The following is a 19,672-nucleotide window of genomic DNA, read 5'->3' as shown; positions in this document are numbered from 1 at the left end:
GCTCCATTAACCACTTGCCGACCGCCGCACGACTATATACGTCGGCAGAATGGCACGGGCAGGCAAAAGGACTTACAGGTACGTCCTTGCCTGCCCGCGGGTGGGGGGTCCGATCGGACCCCCCCCGGTGCCTGCGGCGGTCGGCAAATCTCCCACAGCGATCGGTGGTGAGGGGGAGGCCATCCATTCGTGGCCCCCCCCTCGCGATCGCTCCCAGCCAATGGGATCATTTCCCTGCCTCTGTATTGTACACAGAGGCAGAGGAAATGATGTCATCTCTCCTCGGCTCGGCATTTTCCGTTCCGGGCCGAGGAGAGAAGACTGTAATGTAAGTGCACAACACACACACACACAGTAGAACATGCCAGGCACACAAAACACCCCGATCCCCCCCCCCCCCCAATCACCCCCCCCCCCGTCACAAACTGACACCAAGCTGTTTTTTTTTTTTTTTTTTTTCTGATTACTGATTGGTGTCAGTTTGTGACAGTTACAGTGTTAGGGCAGTGAGTGTTAGGCCCCCTTTAGGTCTAGGATACCCCCCTAACCCCCCCTAATAAAGTTTTAACCCCTTGATCACCCCCTGTCACCAGTGTCGCTAAGCGATCATTTTTCTGATCGCTGTATTAGTGTCGTTGGTGACGCTAGTTAGTGAGGTAAATATTTAGGTTCGCCGTCAGCGTTTTATAGCGACAGGGACCCCCATATACTACCGAATAAATGTTTTAACCCCTTGATTGCCCCTAGTTAACCCTTTCACCACTGATCACTGTATAACCGTTACGGGTGACGCTGGTTAGTTTGTTTATTTTTTATAGTGTCAGGGCACCCGCCGTTTATTACCGAATAAAGATTTAGCCCCCTGATCGCCCGGCGGTGATATGCGTCGCCCCAGGCAGCGTCAGATTAGCGCCAGTACCGCTAACACCCACGCACGCAGCATACACCTCCCTTAGTGGTATAGTATCTGTACAGATCAATATCTGATCCGATCAGATCTATACTAGCGTCCCCAGCAGTTTAGGGTTCCCAAAAACGCAGTGTTAGCGGGATCAGCCCAGATACCTGCTAGCACCTGCATTTTGCCCCTCCGCCCGGCTCGGCCCAGCCCACCCAAGTGCAGTATCGATCGATCACTGTCACTTACAAAACACTAAACGCATAACTGCAGCGTTCGCAGAGTCAGGCCTGATCCCTGCGATCGCTAACAGTTTTTTTGGTAGCGTTTTGGTGAAATGGCAAGCACCAGCCCCAGGCAGCGTCAGGTTAGTGCCAGTAGCGCTAACACCCACGCACGCAGCGTACACCTCCCTTAGTGGTATAGTATCTGAACGCATCAATATCTGATCCGATCAGATCTATACTAGCGTCCCCAGCAGTTTAGGATTCCCAAAAACGCAGTGTTAGCGGGATCAGCCCAGATACCTGCTAGCACCTGCGTTTTGCCCCTCCGCCCGGCCCAGCCCAGCCCACCCAAGTGCAGTATCGATCGATCACTGTCACTTACAAAACACTAAACGCATAACTGCAGCGTTCGCAGAGTCAGGCCTGATCCCTGCAATCGCTAACAGTTTTTTTGGTAGCGTTTTGGTGAACTGGCAAGCACCAGCCCCAGGCAGCGTCAGGTTAGTGCCAGTAGCGCTAACACCCACGCACGCACCGTACACCTCCCTTAGTGGTATAGTATCTGAACTGATCAATATCTGATCTGATCCGATCAGATCTATACTGGCGTCCCCAGCAGTTTAGGGTTCCCAAAAACGCAGTGTTAGTGGGATCAGCCCAGATACCTGCTAGCACCTGCGTTTTGCCCCTCCGCCCGGCCCAGCCCACCCAAGTGCAGTATCGATCGATCACTGTCACTTACAAAACACTAAACGCATAACTGCAGCGTTCGCAGAGTCAGGCCTGATCCCTGCGATCGCTAACAGTTTTTTTGGTAGCGTTTTAGTGAACTGGCAAGCGCCAGCGGCCTAGTACACCCCGGTCGTAGTCAAACCAGCACTGCAGTAACACTTGGTGACGTGGCGAGTCCCATAAGTGCAGTTCAAGCTGGTGAGGTGGCAAGCACAAGTAGTGTCCCGCTGCCACCAAGAAGACAAACACAGGCCCGTCGTGCCCATAGTGCCCTTCCTGCTGCATTCGCCAATCCTAATTGGGAACCCACCACTTCTGCAGCGCCCGTACTTCCCCCATTCACATCCCCAACCAAATGCAGTCGGCTGCATGAGAGGCATTTTTATGTCCTCCCGAGTACCCCTACCCAACGAACCCCCCCAAAAAAGATGTTGTGTCTGCAGCAAACGCGGATATAGGCGTGACACCCGCTATTATTGTCCCTCCTGTCCTGACAATCCTGGTCTTTGCATTGGTGAATGTTTTGAACGCTACCATTCACTAGTTGAGTATTAACGTAGGGTACAGCATTGCACAGACTAGGCACACTTTCACAGGGTCTCCCAAGATGCCATCGCATTTTGAGAGACCCGAACCTGGAACCGGTTACAGTTATAAAAGTTACAGTTACAAAAAAAGTGTAAAAAAAAAAAAAAAACACAAACAAAAATATAAAATAAAAAATAATAGTTGTCGTTTTATTGTTCTCTCTCTATTCTCTCTCTCTCTATTCTTCTGCTCTTTTTTACTGTATTCTATTCTGCAATGTTTTATTGTTATTATGTTTTATCATGTTTGCTTTTCAGGTATGCAATTTTTTATACTTTACCGTTTACTGTGCTTTATTGTTAACCATTTTTTTGTCTTCAGGTACGCCATTCACGACTTTGAGTGGTTATACCAGAATGATGCTTGCAGGTTTAGGTATCATCTTGGTATCATTCTTTTCAGCCAGCGGTCGGCTTTCATGTAAAAGCAATCCTAGCAGCTAATTAGCCTCTAGACTGCTTTTACAAGCAGTGGGAGAGAATGCCCCTCCCCCCCCCCACCGTCTTCCGTGTTTTTCTCTGGCTCTCCTGTCTCAACAGGGAACCTGAGAATGCAGCCGGTGATTCAGCCAGCTGACCATAGAGCTGATCAGAGACCAGAGTGGCTCCAAACATCTCTATGGCCTAAGAAACCGGAAGCTACGAGCATTTTATGACTTAGATTTCGCCGGATGTAAACAGCGCCATTGGGAAATTGGGGAAGCATTTTATCACACCGATCTTGGTGTGGTCAGATGCTTTGAGGGCAGAGGAGAAATCTAGGGTCTAATAGACCCCAATTTTTTCAAAAAAGAGTACCTGTCACTACCTATTGCTATCATAGGGGATATTTACATTCCTTGAGATAACAATAAAAATGATTAAAAAAAAAAAAAATGAAAGGAACAGTTTTAAAATAAGATAAAAAAGCAAAAAAATAATAAAGAAAAAAAAAAAAAAAAGCACCCCTGTCCCCCCTGTTCTCGCGCTAAGGCGAACGCAAGCGTCGGTCTGGCGTCAAATGTAAACAGCAATTGCACCATGCATGTGAGGTATCACCGCGACGGTCAGATCGAGGGCAGTAATTTTAGCAGTAGACCTCCTCTGTAAATCTAAAGTGGTAACCTGTAAAGGCTTTTAAAGGCTTTTAAAAATGTATTTATTTTGGTGCCACTGCACGTTTGTGCGCAATTGTAAAGCATGTCATGTTTGGTATCCATGTACTCGGCCTAAGATCATCTTATTTATTTCATCAAACATTTGGGCAATATAGTGTGTTTTAGTGCATTAAAATGTAAAAAAGTGTGTTTTTTCCCCAAAAAATGCGTTTGAAAAATCGCTGCGCAAATACTGTGTGAAAAAAAAAAATTAAACACCCACCATTTTAATCTGTAGGGCATTTGCTTTAAAAATATATATAATGTGTGGGGGTTCAAAGTAATTTTCTTGCAAAAAAAAATAATTTTTTCATGTAATCAAAAAGTGTCAGAAAGGGCTTTGTCTTCAAGTGGTTAGAAGAGTGGGTGATGTGTGACATAAGCTTCTAAATGTTGTGCATAAAATGCCAGGACAGTTCAAACCCCCCCCAAATGACCCCATTTTGGAAAGTAGACACCCCAAGCTATTTGCTGAGAGGCATGTCAAGTCCATGGAATATTTTATATTGTGACACAAGTTGCGGGAAAGAGACAATTTTTTTTTTTTTTTTTGCACAAAGTTGTCACTAAATGATATATTGCTCAAACATGCCATGGGAATATGTGAAATTACACCCCAAAATAAATTCTGTTGCTTCTCCTGAGTACGGGGATACCACATGTGTGAGACTTTTTGGGAGCCTAGCCGCGTATGGGACCCCGAAAACCAAGCACCGCCTTCAGGCTTTCTAAGGGGGTAAATTTTTGATTTCACTCTTCACTGCCTATCACAGTCTCGGAGGCCATGGAATGCCCAGATAGCACAACCCCCCCCCAAATGACCCCATTTTGGAAAGTAGACACCCAAAGCTATTTGCTGAGCGGTATAGTGAGTATTTTGCAGACCTCACTTTTTGTCACAAAGTTTTGAAAATTAAAAAAAGAAAAAAAAAAATTTTTTTTTTGTCTTTCTTCATTTTCAAAAACAAATGAGAGCTGCAAAATACTCACCATGCCTCTCAGCAAATAGCTTGGGGTGTCTACTTTCCAAAATGGGGTCATTTGGGGGGGGGTTTGTGCCACCTGGGCATTCCATGACCTCCGAAACTGTGATAGGCAGTGAAGAGTGAAATCAAAAATGTACACCCTTAGAAATCCTGAAGGCGGTGATTGGTTTTCGGGGTCCCGTACGCGGCTAGGCTCCTAAAAAGTCCCACACATGTGGTATCCCCGTACTCAAGAGAAGCAGCAGAATGTATTTTGGGGTGCAATTCCACATATGCCCATGACCTGTGTGAGCAATATATCATTTAGTGACAACTTTGTGCAAAAAAAAAATAAATAAATAAATTGTCACTTTCCCGCAACTTGTGTCAAAATATAAAATATTCCATGGACTCAACATGCCTCTCAGCAAATAGCTTGGGGTGTCTACTTTCCAAAATGGGGTCATTTGGGGGGGTTTGTGCCATCTGGGCATTTTATGGCCTTCAAAACTGTGATAGGTAGTGAGGAGTAAAATCAAAAATGTACGCCCTTAGAAATCCTGAATGCGGTGATTGGTTTTCGGGGCCCCGTATGCGGCTAGGCTCCCAAAAAGTCCCACACATGTGGTATCCCCATACTCAGGAGAAGCACCTAAATGTATTTTGGGGTGCAATTCCACATATGCCCATGGCCTGTGTGAGTAATATATCATTTAGTGACAACTTTTTGTAATTTTTTTTTTTTTTTGTCATTATTCAATCACTTGGGACAAAAAAAATGAATATTCAATGGGCTCAAAATGCCTCTCAGCAATTTCCTTGGGGTGTCTACTTTCCAAAATGGGGTCATTTGTGGGGGTTTTGTACTGCCCTGCCATTTTAGCACCTCAAGAAACGACATAGGCAGTCATAAATTAAAGGCTGTGTAAATTCCAGAAAATGTACCCTAGTTTGTAGGCGCTATAACTTTTGCGCAAACCAATAAATATACACTTATTGACATTTTTTTTACCAAAGACATGTGGCCAAATACATTTTGGCCTAAATGTATGACTAAAATTGAGTTTATTGGATTTTTTTTAGAACAAAAAGTAGAAAATATCATTTTTTTTCAAAATTTTCGGTCTTTTTCCGTGTATAGCGCAAAAAATAAAAACGGCAGAGGTGATCAAATACCATCAAAAGAAAGCTCTATTTGTGGGAAGAAAAGGACGCAAATTTCGTTTGGTTACAGCATTGCATGACCGCGCAATTAGCAGTTAAAGCGTCGCAGTGCCAAATTGTAAAAAGTGCTCTGGTCAGGAAGGGGGTAAATCCTTCCGGGGCTGAAGTGGTTAAAAGATTTGCCCTCACTCCCTGTCCTACTGTCAATGTTTTACTAGACAGGAAGTGAGGGGAACTCTTCAAAAGCATCACAGAAAAAGATAAAAATGCTTCCTTTAGTAGAGCAGGGGAAGGTTGGAACCTCTCTCAGATTTTTATTTCTGTCTGTGTCCATTTTTACAGATTTTCCCATACTTTTTGTCTGGTGAAAGGAAGTGAGGGGGATTTCTCTAATGAAGCCCCAGATAATAGAAAACACAAGACATGGGATCTAATACTTCCCCAACTCTCTCAAAAAACAAAAAAAAATGTTTTTGTGTTGACTTACAGTTTAATGCAGTGTTACTCCTGCGTAAAACTGTAAAGTGCAGTTGGCTAGAGCTAGACCTAAGAACATCAGAGAAAATCAGTTTTATTTTAGGTACAGTATGCCACAACTAAACTGGCTTTTATTTGGATGCTGGAGAGTACATTCCATGGCAAACCCACAGTTTTTATACATTCAGTGGATGCACCTTGTAGCCTGTGTATGCAGTGGTGTATTTAGGTTTTGTGCTGCCCTAGGCCTGACTAAACGCATGCACCCCCCTAATTTAAATACGACCCACCCCATCCTGCCGAGGCCACACCCCTTCCTGTTTAAAACCCACCCTGTCATCTGTAAACACCACCCCTTCCTCTTTAGGCTCATTTGGCACCTTTCAGGGGGGAACGGGTACCTGTTTCTGACAGGTACCCTTCCCCACTTCCGGGAGACTGCGCTGTCCCCTCTGAAGTTTGCCCCCCTCCTCCTTCCTCCGCTGGGCCATTCAGAAAGTGCAACGCGCTTCGCACATGTGCAGTAGGGAACCGGTCGGTTTCCCTTACCATGAATGATAGTGGCAAAACCCGAGAGCCAATCCGAAAATCGGCTGAGGTGTCGACATCGCTGAATCCCTGGACAGGTAAGTGTCCTACTATTAAAAGTCAGCAGCTACAGTATTTTTAGCTGCTGAGTTTTAATGCTATCACGGGGGGGGGGGGGGTGTCTCACTGTGCCCCATCAAACGCAGTCACTGTGCCCATCAAACGCAGTCACTGTGCCCATCAAACGCAGTCACTGTGCCCATCAAATGCAGCCACTGTGCCCCATCAAACGCAGCCACTGCCCCATCAAACGTAGCCATTGTGCCATCAAACATAGCCATTATGCCCTCAAACGCAGCCACTGTGCCCATCAAATGCTGCCACTGTGCCCATCAAACGTAGCCATTGTGCCATCAAACGTAGCCACTGTGCCCTCAAACGCAGCCACTGTGCCCTCAAACGCAGCCACTGTGCCCATCAAATGCTGCCACTGTGCCCATCAAACGCAGCCACTGTGCCATCAAACGCAGCCACTGTGCCATCAAACGCAGCCACTGTCCCCTCAAACGCAGTCACTGTGCCCATCAAACGCAGCCACTGTGCCCTCAAACGCTGCCACTGTGCCCATCAAATGCTGCCACTGTGCCCATCAATTGGAGCCACTGTGCCCATCAAACGTAGCCATTGTGCCATCAAACGTAGCCACTGTGCCCTCAAACGCAGCCACTGTGCCCATCAAATGCTGCCACTGTGCCCATCAAACGCAGCCACTGTGCCATCAAACGCAGCCACTGTGCCATCAAACGCAGCCACTGTGCCCTCAAACGCAGCCACTGTGCCCATCAAACGCAGCCACTGTGCCCTCAAACGCTGCCACTGTGCCCATCAAATGCTGCCACTGTGCCCATCAATTGCAGCCACTGTGCCCATCAAACGTAGCCATTGTGCCATCAAACGTAGCCACTGTGCCCTCAAACGCAGCCACTGTGCCCATCAAATGCTGCCACTGTGCCCATCAAACGCAGCCACTGTGCCCTCAAACGCAGCCACTGTGCCCATCAAATTCTGCCAGTGCCCATCAAATGCTGCCAGTGCCCATCAAATGCTGCCAGTGCCCATAATACTGATATACTTTATCATTGTACCTGCTGTCCTGGGGGTTTCCCTCGTGCTCCTCTCTCTCCTCCTGACGTCACAGCCCCAGGGCCGAGGAGACGATTCACTGCAGGAAAGCAGTGCAGGGGAGGGTAGGCGGAGCTTAAGGCTCCACCTGTCACTTATGGGGGGCGCGAGTGACACACGCCGCCCCCCCGCATGAGAGAAAGCCCCCCCCCACCCGTCTGACTGATTCCCGGCTCCCGCTGCCGCCTCCCGCACACTTGCAGCCCACGGCGGCTGGTGTCTTATCGAATTCAGTCCCCTATCATATAGTGTCCTCCCTGTACTGCGCAGGCGCAGTACGGAGGACAAAAGAGACGCCGAAAGTCTCCGAAGTTTAACAGCTGATCGTCAGCTGTACACGGCGCCTGCGCATTTATTCTTACCCTATGTCCAGGATCATTCCCTACTATCCAAGTGGACATAGAGTTAGAATAAATATTTGCCGAGCGCAGCGAGGCCGTGCCCGAAGCGTGGCGAGCGAAGCGAGCCCGCGAGGGGCCCTCTTACACTGCCATCGCTAACAGGTGCCCGAGCGCCGTGTACAGCTGATGGTCAGCTGATCAACTTCGGGCATTTTCGGCATCTCCTGCTCCTCCGTACTGCGCAGGCGCTGCGCCTGCGCAGTACGAGGCGGACACTATCTGATACAAGGACACTATATGGCAGAACACCGGCTTTCTGTAGCGGCGCCGCTGTGTATGGGCGTGCTTGTCAGAGAGTAGGGGGCGTGAGATACACGCCCCCACCCTCTGCCAAGCACGCCCATACACAGCGGCGCCGCTACAGAAAGCCGGCCGCCGTGGGCTGCAAGTGTGCGGGAGGCGGCAGCGGGAGCCGGGAATCAGTCAGACGGGTGGGGGGCTTTCTCTCATGCGGGGGGGCGGCCTATTTTGCCGCCCCCCGCAAAGTGCCGCCCTAGGCCTAGGCCTTGTTGGCCTAGGCCAAAACACAGCCCTGTGTGTATGTGTGTCTGTACTTATCGTGGAAGCATAGTAAATACTGCAGGGATGCGTTGTAGTCCAGCACAGTCAATCATCTGCAATCGAGCTATATCCTTTAGTGAATCAGGTCCGCTGTCAGCTTGGATTAGAACCCAACAAATGACAAAATCAAAAACAATCATCTCATATACTGAAAAGCATTGTGTTCTCTGTATTTCATATCACCTGTTGAACAAATGTGTCACAAAAGAGCAGCTTAGGGAAAATGTGCTTCCACATTGGCTGCCTGCAATCTGAATCACTCATTGGCTCTATCTTACTAGGACTATGGGGTCTGAGTTCACAGCTCTGCCCACCCTCAGCGAAAAGGGGACAATAAAGTCAGGGATAGTGGAGGAAAATAAACTCTCCAACTTGGACAATTCTTCTTTGTACTATTTTGCCAAACCAACTTTTCATATTTTCCAATATTCTGGAAAATGTGAACCAGTATTCATTGTTTTCTCAGCCACTCTTGATCCTAATAAAATTAACATCATTTTCACAAACCGCACCTGTAACATCACTTAGCAAATGGATATGCAAGATATGTATCACTTAGATTTTTTTTTTTTTTTTTGTGGAACTGTATGACAACATCAATGATTTATTTATGTCACTACAGCCAAGAAGGGTCTTGGGGTCTTTGAAGGCCACTATCTTTAGCCAATTGTTGGTGGAAACAGGGGATCTGTGTTAGGTAGGGCGTTCCTTTATTGATGGGTTTGTTTGAGGTTAGAGCTGTATCTGAGGTTATAGTTAAACATTCCTGAGTCTGTTTTGTGGCTTAATATGGGTGCAGATAATGTACAAGTGCACTTTAATCATGTGGTTTTAAAAACTTTTAAGTTTATCTAAACCCAAGAACAAATATATTAAAGTTGATGTGGTGGCTAAATTTGTTTTCTTTATTCATGCTTTTTAATTTTATTTGGACCTGTAATCCTGCTATTGACACCCTTCCTGCCCTCTGGTGACAGCTCTCACTCACTATACTGTTTCTATAGAAGAGCATTGTTACCATAAAATATAGACTTATCAACCATAATATTATAAAACCCCCTATAACATTATGGCCACCCACTTAATATTGAGTAGGTCCCCTACTGCCAAAACAGCCCTGACCCGTTGAGGTATGGACTCCAATGGACCTCTGAAGGATTGCTGTGGTATCTGGCACCAAGCCATCAGTGAATCAGATTGTTTTTCCAGGACATTTTACAGACACTTGATTGAAATCCGGAAAATGTTGAGGCCAAGTCAACACCTCAAACTTATTGTGTTCCTCAAACCATTTTTGAACAATTTTTGAAGTGTGGCAGGGCACATTAAAATAGGCCACTGCCATAAGGGAATATTGTTTACATGAAGTGGTTTACTTGGTTATTAACAATGTTTTTTTTCATCAACAAAATAGAATTTTATTCAGTAAATAAGGCAATACAGAGTATAAAAGAATAGGCATACAGTCCACAAAATACCAGGAGATGTAATCAGCAAAACAGAAGATGATCTGCTATAACTGCATAACCAAAAAGAGGGTTACAATGCATAAAACATTTATTGTGCTATCAAGGAGAAGTAAAACCCTGAAAGAAACCCAACTGGAAACTAACCTTAGCCATCTTGCAATAAAGAGGTTCTGTTTCATACATTTCAGAGGTAAATAGTACATAACGTAGAGCATATTTTCTAGTACAGAAGGGTCTCATATGGCCCCATATATATTGAAATCCAAGGTGCGGGGGTGCCACCTCTGGAGCGCTCAACCAGTTCTGCCAAATATTTATACGTTTCTTTGGTGAATTTCTATGCTGGTATGTGTGTTTTTCTCGCACAAGTATGTTGTTAACCACATGGATCCACTGCGTGCTCATCGGTGGCTGTGCTCAGGGCCGGTGCTACCACTAGGCAAACTAGGCAGCCGCCTAGGGCGCCAGGCCACTGTTGTTATTACTCTCTTCTCTCTGCAGCAAGCAACTAAATCTCAGCATCAGCAGGCAGCCGCCACATAGTGTCAGAGGAGCAGCAGCGACGGAAGACTGTGTCTGTGTCCCAACTCCTGAATGAATGGAAGCAAGCAAACATTCATTGATGGGCACTGGTGGGCTGCATTGATGGGCGCTGGTGAGGCTGCATTGATGGGCACTGGTAGGCTGCATTTGATGTGCGGTGGTGAGGCTGCATTTGATGGGCGCTGGTGAGGCTGCATTTGATGGGCACTGGCGAGGCTGCATTGATGGGCACTGGTAGGCTGCATTTGATGGGCGCTGGTGAGGCTGCATTTGATGGAAGCTGGTGAGGCTGCATTTGATGGACGCTGGTGAGGCTGCATTTGATGGACGCTGGTGAGGCTGCATTTGATGGACGCTGGTGAGGCTGAATTTGATGGGCGCTAGTGAGGCTGCATTTAATGGGTGATGGTGGGCTGTATTTTATGAGCGCTTCGTTAAAAAGGCAGAGTATACATGGGCAGGGCAAAGGGGGTTGAATTAGGGGTGGAGCCGGGGGGGGGCAGAAAAATTAGGTTTTGCCTAAGGTGTCAAAAATCCTTGCACCAGCCCTGACTGTGCTGAAAGCCAAAGCTGAGCAATCAGTTTTCTGACTAGGTATAAAAGTCTTGTGAGAGCAATGTATATCGGAGGGAGGTGCTGCTCCTCAGTGAGACTACCCAACAGACACGTCAGTGGATCCATAGTCAGTTGTACCTGATATATCCTATTAATTATTATAATAACTCGCTTCCAATATCTCACAAGCTTGGGACATCTCCAGAGCATGTGGATAACATCACCCGGCTGGGCCTAACATTTAGGACATATGGGGGATTCTCTCCTGCCCCATTTATGTAATTGTACCAGTGTACGGTATACCCAATGCAAAATTAACAGGTGGCAGTCTCTGCGCCGCAGATACCGACACTAATGAAGGCCTCTTGAGCCCCTCGGGAAAGAGAGCCCTGACTGATGGGGGCATGGCCAGGGAGGAGTTAAACTGAATTTGGCTAACTCAGGATTGGTACAAGAGGGGACAAGGGTTGGGCCTGAGCTCAGGAGTTTGGCACCCCAGGGGATTATGGTCCTTTTCGGACGAAAGCATGGAAGAGCTCGGACCTGACCCTGCGGCTCCAGCCATGGACACGGATCACCTCCTAGCTAAGGTCCGTGAGCTGGCTCTCAGGGGTCAGGCTGACTGGCTCTTTGCCCTCTTATCCCCTGGGGTGCCTTCTCCTGCCCCTTCCACTGCTCCTTCCCCTGTTCCCCCTCCTGAGATGGCTGGACACAGGGCCCGCAGACGTGCCCGTCCACCTTCTCGCCTCAGCCCCAGCCCCTCCGCGGCCTCTTACTGCCCCCCTCCTCCTCTCCCCCTCCGTTCCTCCCCGGTTCGGGTTCCCAGGGCTTCAGTAGCGAGGAAGCGGGGGTCGGCCGCCCGCTCTCGGTGTGCCCCCCCTCGGCGGTCCCCTTCTCCTGGCCTCCGGACCGATGCGCGACCCCCCCCGGTGTCCCCGTTCTCGTAACCCCCACTCGGCAGCCCCCCCCTCGCCCCCCTCCCCTTCACAGAGTCTGGCGAGAGGCCGGGCCGGAGCAGGAGCGCTCCATCCCCCGGCCTCGCGTGATTTGGTACCTGCTTCCACCCCTGCAGTCAGCGGGGGGGGGGGGGGGCGGCGGGTGTGCGGCCGCTCCATTTCTCGGCCAGGCTGTCATCTTGCAGGGTGGCTGGCAGGGGTCGGAGCCTTTTGCCCGCTCCGGCGGCTTCGGGTGCGGCGGATCCCTCGGCTGGCGGTGTCGGCGGCGCTTCAGAGCGGGACCGGCTCCCCCTAGCGGCCAGTTCACTCCCTGCGCCTAGCCAGGCGGGAGTTTTTGAACTGGCCGTGCATCAAGCACAGTGTGCCTGTGACCAGCACCCCTCTGCGCCCCTGAGGGCGGGGGGTGAACAGGCTACAGGCAATCCCATGGACACATATGGGCACGGGCTGCATCACCCTGCGCCCTCCTGGGCGGGGTTGCAGCCGGCCTCTGGGTTTTCCGGCCAGGGTGCTTCACAGAGGATGACCCCCTCAGCACCCGGCTGGGTGGGGGGTAATTTCTCCCAAGGCAGTTACAATACAGTCGTTGACCGATCGCAATGTCCCCCTGCGCCCTCATGGGCGGGGTCTCAAGCGGCTCCTGGGCCATCAGTAGCGGGCTTATCACAGATTAGGACCCCCTCTGCGCCCGGACGGGCGGGGGACAGGCTCCATTCCCGGGCCACGCCACGTCACCTTCCCGGGTGGGGTATGCCCCCTCTGCGCCCGGCAGGGCGGGTGCGGTCTTTTCGGCCTTCACGGATACCATTCCCCCTCCGCCCCGTGCTCTCTGCTGCCCCCCTGCGCCCAGACGGGCGGAGGACGCGGATGACTCCCCTCACATCACCGGGGTTTAACCCCCCCTACGCGGTTAACCTGGCAGGTCGCGCCAGTCTCCCTGCGCCCGGCTGGGCAGGAGATTCGGGCTCCGGATCCGGGCTGGCGCCAGCTTCCGCCTCGGATCAGCCGGCCAGAGTCCATAGACGCTCCTGTACCTGCGCAGTAGCTTCCGTGACGGTGGCGGGACCTCCACCTTTGGATCTCTCCATAGGCCGGGACGGCCCTATCGAACACGGCCCCGCTGATCCTCACGGTGCTGGCCGCTTCAGTCTACCGGAGTCGTATCAGACACCGCTTCACCGGTTGATCGCCCTTCATCGGTGATGCCCCCAAGGATCAGTGAGTATGATTGTGAATTGATTTGGGATAGGTCGGTTGGTGATTCCGTATCAGGCCCTGAAGACCGCATAGCGTCGGTTGTTAAGTCGGATCTCTCTAGTATGGGTGTTTCGGGCGCGGCACCAAATACTTCCCCTCCTCCCGGAGGGGCCTTGTGGGCAGTAGCGCCCACTGGTACCCACATACCGGAGGAGACGAAGGAAAAAATCTGGCGACGGGAATTAGTTGACTTCCTTGCTCTAGTACCGTCGGATAGGGAAACGGTAGACAAATCTCGGCGGGTAGACGTTGCGTCACAGGGCGATAAAGCCAAACAGCTTCCTAGGACTTTTGGGAACTGGCTGCAGGGTTTCTGTGCCTACGCGGGAGTGCTCTGCGAGCGTTTCCCAGAGTTGGCGACTTCTTTGTTCTGCTACCTGGACCTCATTTGGGGGGCGTACAAAGTTTACGGGGGTCAGTGCTGGTTCCAGTATGACACCCAATTTCGGCAAAAGATGGCGGCGCGGAAAGAGCTTCGCTTTGACTGTCAGGATGGTAGCCCGTGGTTGTTGCTCATGTGCCCCCACAGGCCTTCATCCTTTCAGTCTGCGTTTGGCGCTCCTCAATCCGGAGCGTCGGCCGCTTCCAAGAAAGGTATCTGCTGGCTCTTCAATGAAAGCCACTGTAAATGGTATTCCGCCTGTCGTTTCAGGCATGAGTGCTCCAGCTGTGGGGGCGCACACCCCGCCAGCCGATGTTTCAGGAAGGGTAAACAGACTGACCTTCCTAAGCCGGAGGACGCCGGTGAACGTCTTAGAAATGCTTCCCTGGCTAGACCGGTACCCCCTTCATAGGGAGGCCCTGATCCTGAAGGATGGCCTGGATCGAGGTTTCTGGATCCCTTTTTCCCCGTCGGACGCCCTACCATGTCGTCAAATTTGAAATCGGCTGTGGAATTCGAGTCCGTAGTGGCCGAAAAGCTCCAGAAGGAGCTGAAACTGGGGCGCATGGTGGGCCCCTTGATCTCCCCCCATTCCACAACCTGCGGGTGTCCCCACTCGGCGTGGTCCCAAAAAAGGCGAGTGGTAAATTTCGTTTTAATTCATCACTTATCTTACCCTTCTGGCTCCTCGGATAAAGACGGAATCGATCGCGAGGAATCTCGGGTACACTACGCGTCGTTTGATAAGGCTCTTCACCAGGTTAGGACAGCAGGGCCGTCCGCTCTGTTGGCAAAAGCGGACATTGAGTCCGCTTTTCGCCTTCTGCCGGTCTACCTGGACTGTTTCCATCTCCTGGGTTGCTACTTTCAAGGAAGCTATTTCTTCGATATGTGCCTGCCTATGGGTTGCGCCATTTCGTGTTATTTCTTTGAGTTATTCAGTAGCTTCCTTGAGTGGGTAGTCACCCGGGAGGCTGGGTTTCAGTCCCTGCTGCACTACTTGGACGATTTCCTTTTTGTGGGCCCCGCGGACAGTGGGCAGTGTTAATGCCTGCTCTCTGTTTTTCAGGATGTTTGTCGGCTTTTCGCCGTCCCACTGTCCGCGGACAAAACCGTCTTTTCTGGGAATTGAGATTGACACAGTGGCTATGGTCTTTCGTCTGCCGAGGGAGAAGCTGACCAAGCTTCTATCCTTGGTTTGTTTGGCGAAAGGGTAAAAGAAACTGCAGCTGAAACAGCTACAATCTTTGCTGGGACACCTAGTATTCACCTGTAGGGTCATACGCATGGGGAGAGCTTTTTGCAGGCGCCTGTCCTGGGCCACGAAGGGTGTTACGGCCCCTCACCACTACATTAGGATCACCAAGCCCATGCGGGCTGATTTGGGTATTTGGCTAACTTTTTTGCAGTCTTACAACAGATAGTCTTGTTGGTTGCGGGAGGAGGTACCGAACTCACAGCTGGAGCTGTACACTGATGCGGCAGGCTCCTGTGGTTTTGGTGCTTTCTTTCGGGGTGAGTGGTCTGCGGAATGTTGGCCGGCCTCATGGGCCCGCATGGACTTATTGCGCAATCTCACCCTTTTGGAGCTTTTTCCGATCATTGTAGCGGTGGAGCTTTGGGGTGAACAGTTGCGCAATCATCAGGTGATCTTCTGGTTGGACAATGAGTGTAGTGCAGGTTGTGAACAAGCAATCGGCCAGTTCCCCTCCGGTGGTTTCACTGTTGCGTTTTTATTAGTTTTAAGATGTTTGCATTTTAACATTTATATTAAAGCGAAACACGTTCCGGGAGTTTCTAACGATATTGCCTATGCTCTTTCCTGCCAACAGTTTCCTCGTTTTCGTTCCTTGGCTCCGTCAGCTTCACTGGAGGGCCTCCCCTGTCCGGCCCACTTATGGAACCTCGTTTCCGGGGATTGCTAGAGCTGCTTCGGTCGTCGCTTTCTCCGCGGACGTGGGCGTCGTATTGTCGGGTCTGGCACGAGTGGTCCCAAGCGTCGGGCGATGAGTTCTCTATTTCTTCTCCGGATGACAGACGTTTGGTCTTATTCGCTTACCTGGTCCAGTTACAAGAAAAGGGTGTGTCGGGTTCCACTGTCTCTTCTGCCATGTCTGCCCTATCCTTTTGGTTCCAACTCCTGGGGTGGGAGGATGTCACAAAAGCTTTTCCGGTACGTCGGATATTGCGAGGCTGGAAACGCATCACACACCTTCCCAATTCCAGGCACCCTATTTCCCTTCAGATCTTATCGGACATCTTGGCTATGTTGCCGGAGGTGTGCTCATCTGAGTTCTAGACCTTGCTTTTTCGGGTGGCTTTTTCGTGGGCGTTTTTTTGGGCTTTTCACATTGGGGAATTAGTTGCAAAATCCAGGTCGTCCCCCGGGGGTATTTGGTCGGAGGACGTTTCTTTGTCGGAGCGCAGTGTCACGGTTTTGTTGCGCTCATCCAAGACCGACAGTTTTGGTAGGGGCCGCCGAGTGGTGCTGCACCACTGTGGCGGTCCATTTTGCCCAGTGTCTCTGGCCTTTCCGTTTGTTTCTGCGCGCCCCCATCCCCCACGTTTTTTGTGCATGCTGACTCATCCTCGTTGAGTCGGTTTCAATTTTTGAGGGTTTTTCGTTTTTGCCTCGAGGCCTTAGGCTTACCTGCGGGCTACTTCTCGACTCATTCTTTTCGTATAGGCGCTGCTACCGCCGCTTCTGGTTTGGGATTTTCCGATACGGAACTTCAGCGACTGGGGAGATGGGAGTCGTCTCGTTTCTCGCTGTATGTTCGCCCTCATCTTTTGTGTTAAATTTCAGGTTTTCCCCCGGCTCAAATATGGATACTGGGTGATTCCTTTATCTTCTGGGCTGCTCGTCATGCAGAGATCCGCAATTATGGCAAAAATCTGGGATTTTCATCCGACGTGGCAAGAATTCGCTGGCTTGGCCTGCGCGGGTTGCGTTGGCATCAGGTCTTGACGGAATGTTGGCAGCTCCGTGCCCGTGTGTCCGGTCACATTATCCTCGTTGTTCACGCTGGCGGGAATGATGTTGGTTACACCCGGTCCGTGGATCTCATTGCTGCAATAAAGGGCGTTATTGCTCAGTGTTTTGCAATTTTCACCAGCATGACTTTTGTCTGGTCCGAAATTGTCCCTCGCTCAATATGGGCAAGAGAAGTCCCTGGCCCCTGTTTGGAGAATTTTCGCAGAAAGGTCAATGCTCAAGTGTCCAAATTTGTCCGGAGGATCGGGGGGGTTGTGGTCCGTCACAGAGATTTGGAAGGGAACAACACTGACTTGCTGAGGAGGGATGGTGTTCATCTCAACGAGATTGGTATGGACATCTTTAACCTGGGACTTCAGAGGGGGGTGGAACAGGCACTGGCTGTGGTGGGGCGCCCGTCAGTAGCTTACTGACTGGCTGGTGGCGGTTTTGGTGACCTTGCCAGCAAATATGGATCCTTTTTTATGCCCTGATGGTAATTGGGAGATTGACGGCCGGTCCGGCACTTATGGTAAGGACAGGCCCCTCCATCATCTCCCTTTTACATTTGGAGTTGAGTGCTCACAGTGCAACTGTGACTGGCAGGGTTTAAATATTTAATGTTATGTTTGAGTTAAATAAAGCTGTGGCCTTGCCCTTTCCAACGTTAATGGTTGTATGTGGTTTTATTGGATGGGAAGAAGGGGTAAGGTATGCTAAGTGGTCATAGTAAGTTGGATGGGACCTGGGCTTATTGCACCTCAGCAGTCATGAAGGCCTCTTGAGCCCCTCGAGAAAGAGAGCCCTGACTGATGGGGGCATGGCCAGGGAGGAGTTAAAGTGAATTTGGCTAACTCAGGATTGGTACAAGAGGGGACAAGGGTTGGGCCTGAGCTCAGGAGTTTGGCACCCCAGGGGATTATGGTCCTTTTCGGACGAAAGCATGGAAGAGCTGCCCACCCTCCCGTCCTATTTTTTGATGGTATGTCACAGCGTGTTACGGTTTTGGTGACCTTGCCAGCAAATATGGAACCTTTTTTATGCCCTGATGGTAATTGGGAGATTGACAGCCGGTCCGGCACTTATGGTAAGGACAGGCCCCTCCTTCATCTCCCTTTTACATTTGGAGTTGAGTGCTCACTGTGCAACTGTGACTGGCACAGTTTAAATATTTAATGTTATGTTTGAGTTAAATAAAGCTGTGGCCTTGCCCTTTCCAACGTTGATGGTTGTATGTGGTTTTATTGGATGGGAAGAAGGGGTAAGGTATGCTAAGTGGTCATGGTAAGTTGGATGGGACCTGGGCTTATTGCACCTCAGCAGTCAAGGTCCTATCCCAAGAATCTGCTCCCATTGTTCACCATCGATGGGGCTGACATCTCTCTCCCACTTTTCTCGACAGGGCAGATCAGGGGCTTGTATGTAGTATAAGAGATGTACGTAGAATCAAGAGATAATACCCCTTTTCTCTGCATCTGTGTATATGGGTTCTAAAAACAAGGATTGTTCTCATTTTAGATCAGAATATCTGCCTTGACACCGTATAGCATGATGCAACTGGATATATTGATAGTAATGGCCTTTCAATAATGGGAATTCCAGAACCATCTGTGGATATGGCTTCATAACAGAATTATTTATCACTTGAGTGAAGTACTCGATCCCCACCTTCTCCCATACTGGTTGTTTATCAAACTTAGTTAGATCCTTATAGTAGCGATCATGCCAAATAGGCGTCTGGCTTAGAAACCCTGTTAACCCTAATCTGTGCTTGAGTTTGGACTGAAGCTGAATTGTGGGACATCGAGAGATGACTGTAGGAAAACCCATTTCCATATGGGACAAAATCGTATAGCTTGTGTTAGGGTCCATTAGTAGAACTCTGGAAGAATCTGAGACCGTGGCCAGATCCCAACCTGTAAAATGTTGTAGTTGTGCCACAAAATAATATGTTTGTGGATGCGGAACAGCCATTCCACCTCGATCCTTAGGAAGTTGCAGAGTGGCAAGTTTTATGCAGGCCACTCTGCTCTTCCAAGTTAAAGTTCGAAATTGCGAGTCTATGCATTGGAACCAGTAGTTAGGTATCCATAGTGGGGCATTGTGTAAAATGTATAGTAATTTGGGGCCCAAATCATCTTAATGAAATTTACACGTCCGGTACCGTCAGTGGCAGTCTACACCAGCTAAAATGTTTATGCTTACATTTTTTGAGAATTGGTTTCAAAGATATACTCCCACGGGTCTCCAGTCACCACTATGCCCAGATATTTAAAGGATGTTACCACCTGTATCTGAGCTACACTCTCCGGTAAGGCTGCAGGCAAAGGATGTAGTGGAAGAATCCTGACAACTGGTCGATAAGCTGCATCACTGCTGTCAGAGAACCCTCAGTGTCTCCCAGATACAATAGAGTGTCATCTGCATAGAGGGAGATTTTGCCTTCCCTCTGTCCCCTGTGAAAGCACAATCTCCGTGGAGGCCCTTACCATAACATCCAGAGTTCCAATGCAAGGGCAAACGGGCAACAATGGGCACCCCTGCTGTGTACCATGAAACAAAGGAAAGGAGTCTGACAAGGTATCATTAACCCTTATGCGTGCCGTAGGCACGGCATACAAAAGCTGTATCCAAGAAATTAATCACTCTCCCAGGCCAAGTCTATGGAGCACCTCCCA

This window comes from Aquarana catesbeiana, linkage group LG09 (assembly GCF_042186555.1).
Source record: "Aquarana catesbeiana isolate 2022-GZ linkage group LG09, ASM4218655v1, whole genome shotgun sequence".
Classification (NCBI taxonomy): Eukaryota; Metazoa; Chordata; class Amphibia; order Anura; family Ranidae; genus Aquarana; species Aquarana catesbeiana.
Note: the sequence above shows the minus strand (reverse complement) of the source record.